Source organism: Myxocyprinus asiaticus, chromosome 13 (assembly GCF_019703515.2).
Source record: "Myxocyprinus asiaticus isolate MX2 ecotype Aquarium Trade chromosome 13, UBuf_Myxa_2, whole genome shotgun sequence".
NCBI lineage: Eukaryota > Metazoa > Chordata > Actinopteri > Cypriniformes > Catostomidae > Myxocyprinus > Myxocyprinus asiaticus.
This window is the reverse complement of record NC_059356.1, coordinates 38,279,181-38,285,880: the sequence shown is the minus strand read 5'-3', so window position 1 is coordinate 38,285,880 and position 6,700 is coordinate 38,279,181. Positions and strand designations below refer to the sequence as shown.

The 6,700-nt window shown below is 38.2% G+C and overlaps 1 pseudogene; it reads left to right on the top strand.

The window, feature by feature from the left end:
• The first annotated feature begins 4,569 nt into the window (after positions 1 to 4,569).
• The window catches only part of LOC127450981 (integrin alpha-IIb-like), a 39,065-nt pseudogene continuing 36,934 nt past the window's right edge, over positions 4,570 to 6,700 (top strand).

Sequence of the window (6,700 nt, the reverse complement as noted above, 5' to 3'; positions counted from 1 at the left end):
CTAATTACAAATGCTCATGTTGCTGTAACTAAGTAGTTTTTACCAGGAATTGTAATTTTCTAAGTAGTTTAAAAATGGTATACTTTTACTTGAGTACATTTTAAGTGCTGTAACTGTACTTTACTGTGCTGTTTTCGTCTGTGTTCCCTATTTCCCTGACCTGAATTTATTTATATTGTACATTGATCGCAATAACAATACAATATGATCTAGATAAAATATAAAGATTTACTTTTTTATTTCCTGGTGTCTGTAGCTGCACACTGTTTGATTGACAGGTGGCTTATGTTTGTGCGCTGTGCTTTACGCTCCTAAACGGTCAAATACACTTAATAATTTACTTCACAAAATGCCCATCTTGGCAAGGCATTAATGTAAACATGGTCAGTTGTGTAAAAAATTAACATCAACAGTGGGACAAAAAGCATATTTGAATCAAAATGTTGTACTTGAAGTGTACATGTAACCAAAAAGAGCATTGTCTAGTTGGCTATGTCATAAAAAGGCTATTAATCAAACAGCAATAACAAGAGAAAACCACTCACTACTATTGGCTGAATAACTTGAGCAGCTTTAAATGTATTAATGTAATATAATAAAACAGTGGCATTTTTAATAGTAATGTTTTTTAATAATATTTTTAGTTTTTTAGTAATACCGACCCCTGATGTAGAGAGTTGTTAATTTGTATAATAAATTACCAGGAAAGTAGAGATGATAAAATAATTTATAATTATGCTTATAATTATGCTTAGCTTAGACAGAATATTCCCATCATCAGTCACAAATACACTTCAGAAAATTGTGCATCATAAATTAGAATGAGAACACAACTATTTCTTGGCTTAAGATACAAGAACTAAATCAATGTGGAACATTGTATCTCAAAAGGAGTACAGTGTGGGCCCCATGTGCATCTTAAGGAATAGTTCACCCAAAAAATTAAAATTCTCTCATCATTTATTCACCCTCATGCCATCCCAGATGTGTATGATTTCTTTCTTCAGCAGAACACAAATTAAGATTTTTAGAAGAATATTTCAGCTCTGAAGGTCCATACAACGGAAGTGAATGGGTGCCAAAATTTTGACGCTCCAAAAAGCACATAAAGGCACCATAAAAGTAATCCATATGACTCCAGTGGTTAAATCCATGACTTCAGAAGTTATTTGATAGGTGTGGGTGAGAAACAGACCAATATTAGAATGTGAATCATCAAAAATACAAGAAGAAGAATGTGAAAGTGAATGTTAAAGTGGAGATTGACTGAGCAAGGAGGAGAAAAGGACTTATATATTGATTTACCCACACTTATCATATCGCTTCTGAAGACATGGATTTAACAACTGGAGTCACATGGATTAGGCTAATTTTATGCTGACTTATGTGATTTTTGGAGCTTCAAAATTTTGGCACCCATTCACTTGCATTTTATGGACCTACAGAGCTGAAATATTCTTCTAAAAATCTTCATTTGTGTTCTGCTGAAGAAAGAAAGTCCCACACATCCGGGATGGTATAAGGGTGAGTAAATGATGAGAGAATTTTAATTTTGGGGTAAATTATTCCTTTAAAGCCCGATGTGGCCCCTGTACCAAACAAGTTTTCCCACCCTTTCTCTACCTCATCTATTATATATATATATATATATATATATATATATATATATATATATATATATATATATATATATATATTTAAAAAACAGGTACTAATACAATTTCAAACTAAAATTTTAGTTTTGTAAAGAAATACATACATAGGCAGGCACAATTTATATTTGTCTACAAATCTAATTTCATTAACCTTTACATCAAAGGGTTCTTTTTAGATCATGAGAAATATAAATTCAATCAAGTGTGTCCAAACTTTTGACTGGTATATACTGCATTATATACATAAATAATTAAATAAAAGCCCTTCAATAAATTGCCATTTGAGATACAGTAGATCCATCATAACTGCTGCATGCAAAGATGGTCACATTAAGGTGTCATGTCTCTAAATTATACTGACTTTCTAATGATGAACATATTTTAATCTGTGGCAATTACTTTGGTTGCTGGAACATACAGTATAACTGTGAACACTGCAGCTAAATCCATTTAGTTCCACTATCACCCTCAGAACGATCCAGTGCTGGTCGGACCAATCAGATTCTACGCTACAAGACTGTTTTGATCACACGGACTGGGAGATGTTCCGGTCCGCCTCTGATGACGACATCGAGCTTTACGCTGATAGCGTAATGTGTTTCATCAGAACGTGCGTAGAGGACGTGGTTCCGACCAGAACAATACGGATCTATCCGAATCAGAAACCTTGGATTAATAGCGATGTTCGCACGACACTTAATGTGCGGACCTCCGCTTTTAATTCCGGGAACGCGGAGGAGCATAAACAAGCCAGTTATGCCCTCCGAAAAACATCAGATCAGAACCGCAAAATGCCAGTACAGGAGCAAGATTGAAGGACAGTTTAACACCACCAACTCTAGAAGCATGTGGCAGGGAATTAACATCATCACGGACTTTAAAGGGAATAAAAACTCTGCCATGAACACCGCTGCCTCTCTCCCGGATGAGCTAAATACTTTTTATGCTCGTTTTGAGGGAAATAACACCGCCCTCGCGGAGAGAGCTCTCGCGGCCGAAGCTACAGAGGATGTAACCCGATCCTTCCGACGGGTGAATATCCGCAAAGCCGCGGGCCCAGACGGCATTCCGGGCCGCGTCATCAGAGCGTGCGCGAACCAGCTGGCTGGTGCTTTTACGGACATTTTCAACCTTTCCCTCTCTTTGTCTGTAGTCCCCACATGCTTTAAAACATCCACCATTGTGCCTGTTCCAAAACAATCAAAAATAACTTGTTTAAATGACTGGTGTCCTGTTGCTCTGACCCCCATCATCAGCAAATGCTTTGAGAGACTAATCAGAGATTACATCTGCTCTCTGCTGCCTCTCTCTCTTGACCCGCTGCAGTTTGCTTACCGCAACAACCGCTCCACTGATGATGCCATTGCATCTACAATACACATTGCTCTCTCCCACCTGGAAAAAAGAACACTTATGTGAGAATGCTGTTTGTAGACTACAGCTCAGCATTCAACACCATAGTGCCCTCCAAGCTAGATGAGAAAATCCGGGCTTAAACAGCTCGCTGTGCAGCTGGATCCTGGACTTCCTGTCAGGCAGACGCAAGGTGGTTAGAATAGGCAGCAACATCTCCTCATCACTGACCCTCAACACTGGAGCCCCGCAGGGCTGTGTTCTCAGTTCACTTCTGTATTCCCTGTACACACATGACTGTGTGGCAACACATAGCTCCAATGCCATCATTAAGTTTGCTGATGACACGACGGTGGTAGGTCTGATCACTGACAATGATGAAACAGCCTACAGAGAGGAGGTGCACACTCTGACACACTGGTGTCAGGAGCACAACCTCTCCCTCAACGTCAGTAAGACAAAGGAGCTTGTGGTGGACTTCAGAAGAAAAGACAGAGAACACAGTCCCATCACCATCAATGGAGCACCAGTGGAGAGAGTCAGCAGCTTCAAGTTCCTGGGTGTCCACATCACTGAGGAACTCACATGGTCCATCCACACTGAAGTCGTTGTGAAGAAGGCTCATCAGCGCCTCTTCTTCCTGAGACGGCTGAGGAAGTTTGGAATGAACTGCCACATCCTCACACGGTTCTACACCTGCACTGTAGAGAGCATCCTGACTGGCTGCATCTCCGCCTGGTACAGCAATAGCACCACCCACAACCGCAAAGCACTGCAAAGGGTGATGCGAACTGCCAGACACATCATCAGAGGTGAGCTTCCCTCCCTCCAGGAAATATATACAAGGCAGTGTGTGAAAAAAGCTCAGAGGATCATCAGAGACTCCAGCCACCCGAGCCATGGGCTGTTCTCACTGCTACCATCAGGTAGGCGGTATCGCAGCATCAGGACCCGCACCAGCCGACTCCATGATAGCTTCTTTCCCCAAGCAATCAGACTTCTGAACTCTTGATCTCCCACGATCAAATACATCAGCACTGTACTTTATTACCCTTACTCTTATATCTCACACCGGACTGTCATAAATTATATTATTATTATATTATATTCTCTCTTAACAACTATCATCCGACAGCCTGAATGTCAATACAGTACAATACTGTACATTCTATATATACTATATATACTTTTTTATATATTTGTATTTTTTATTTTTATTGAATAATGTGTATCTATATAGTGCGTATTGTATACTGTACAGTGTATGTTATTATTTGTAAATTGTTGAGTGTAATTATGTGTATATCAGATGTTTAAATTGTGTTGTGTTAATTTGATGTTATTGTAAATTGGTACTGTCTCATCACTGTCACGACTGCTATGTTGATCGGAACTGCACCCAAGAATTTCACACACCATTGCACTTGTGTATATGGCTGTGTGACAATAAAGTGATTTGATTTGATTTGATTTGATTTGATATCAGGTCTATCATGTAAGAATTTACACTTAGACCAGAAATGTCAGTAACATGCTGTGGCATTTTATGTAAGCATGTAGAATGCAGTACTAGTTATTGTGTAAAAACAATATGACTATGCGGGGTGCCTACAGTTTCTTGCCCAATAAATTTCCATGACTTTTCCATGACCTTTCATGACAGTCATTTGTGATTAGTGGACAATTGTTTTGTTTTTGTTTTTTATGATTCAATTTCAGGCCACTAATTCACTAACAAGACCAATTTATGAATCAGCTGGACTAATGAATCACTCAGACCAATTAATAAATCAACTCAGATTCAGTAAAACGAAAAAAAAAAAAAATGATTCACTCATAAATCAATGAACATGCTCACAGGGAGGTGGCAAACTGTGCCCGCTACAGGAAACTTTATGTGGAGGCGATTTACAACAAGAGGATGTAAGACACTAAATCCATCTCTATCCAGTAAGTAACGTTACAGATCTACAAAATTTGTATAGGAGCAATGCAGACACATTGTTACTGTAAACAATTTCTAATGTTTTAAGCACTGGCAAGTATGCTTAGTCTGAATGTGATTGGATGATTTGTTCTGTATAGTTTAGGAATAGATACTGTAACATGCATCCATTAAAACAGCTATTCAATAATTCTATTGCAAACAATGATCCAATCTCCATGTGCAGATCCTGACAGGCGTTACTGTGAGGCTGGATTTACCGCAGACATCACTAATTTTCCTGCTTCTCTTAGCAGCCGTTCACTCACAGAGTGCGGTATTGCATCCATCTGCACTGTGTTTAGTTTTTTATTTGTAGCCGGTGGTTATAAAGAAACAACACAGGATACAATTCTGATGGCTGTTTTATAAAAAAAAGGGGGGGGGGGAAACAGTGGTCGATGGGGCCATATTGTATTTAAAAAATAATAATAAAGAAAATACAGAATCTGAAATCCGGTAATGAAATACAAATAATGAAATATGGTTCAACAAAATACGGTAGAGGCTAATGTCAAAAGAAAACAAACAGAGCATTAGCTTAACCATATACTTCAACACATCACCTTAATACATGCTTATACTGTATCATTCACAGCATTCCATGCACTTAACATGCTAAAATCACTCAAAGCATTTTATGCATTTAGCACATGCATAAATCACTCAAAGCATTTTATGCAATTAACACATGCTTAAACATTCACAGTATTTTATTTATTTTTAACCAGGCTTTAAGGACATGTATTGCAGCTTCAACAATACCATTCATATTTTCACATATACTGTAACACGATTACACTTATTTGGAAAACACTTTGGTTTATAAATCATTAAATAAGATATGATTAATATTCAATTTACATACCCAGTTCTTGCACGTGTGCACAAACGTGGTCAAACTCCACACATGCAATGCATATGCATCCTTCAAAAATAATCCATAACAAACACACAATTTTAACATACAACTCTTCTGAACACATATTTAATGCAATTTAACAACATTTGGTGTAGAATTTTGAGATTTACCCAACTAATTCTCAACCGATGAACAAAACTGGGAGCTCTCTTGCACCACGTATGCTCTGACATCTCTAATACGAGAGAGTGCTGGAAAGCAGCAGTTGCAAAACTCTGGTCTCCCAACACTCCGGACTTAAAGGGTCCACATCCAATTTATGACTAGAGTTAAATTAAATTAAATTTCTCCACTTGGCTACATATTACATTTCTGAACAGCCCAAGAACACAAGAATGTGTCTTGTGTGAACAGCTCTACATTCCCTATTGGCAATGGAACAGATTTCATATATTATTTGCATGTTTACCCATGAACATAAAGCAATCTGAGCCCTTTTTATTAGATCCTTATACAGTACCACACAAATAGCTATTTCTGTTAAAACAGTTTGTCAGGGTTCAGCCACTTCTGTTGGTTTGTTTATATCTTTTTGTGGCTGAATTCGGACACTCATGTTTTGTGTCATGTTGTGTGAACACATGGCTTTGTTTGGTTTTCATTGCCATGTGTTCTTTTGTCATCATTTGTTGTGTGAGTGAACTTGGTTTTGTGTTTTCTCATTGTCATGTGCAATCTTGTCAGTTCAGTCGTGAGTGATACCCTGCCCCCCTTTGCTTCACCTGCCTTCCCTCCTCATTTCCTTCCGCATTTAACCTCATTGTGTTTTCTGTACCGTTCTAGTTT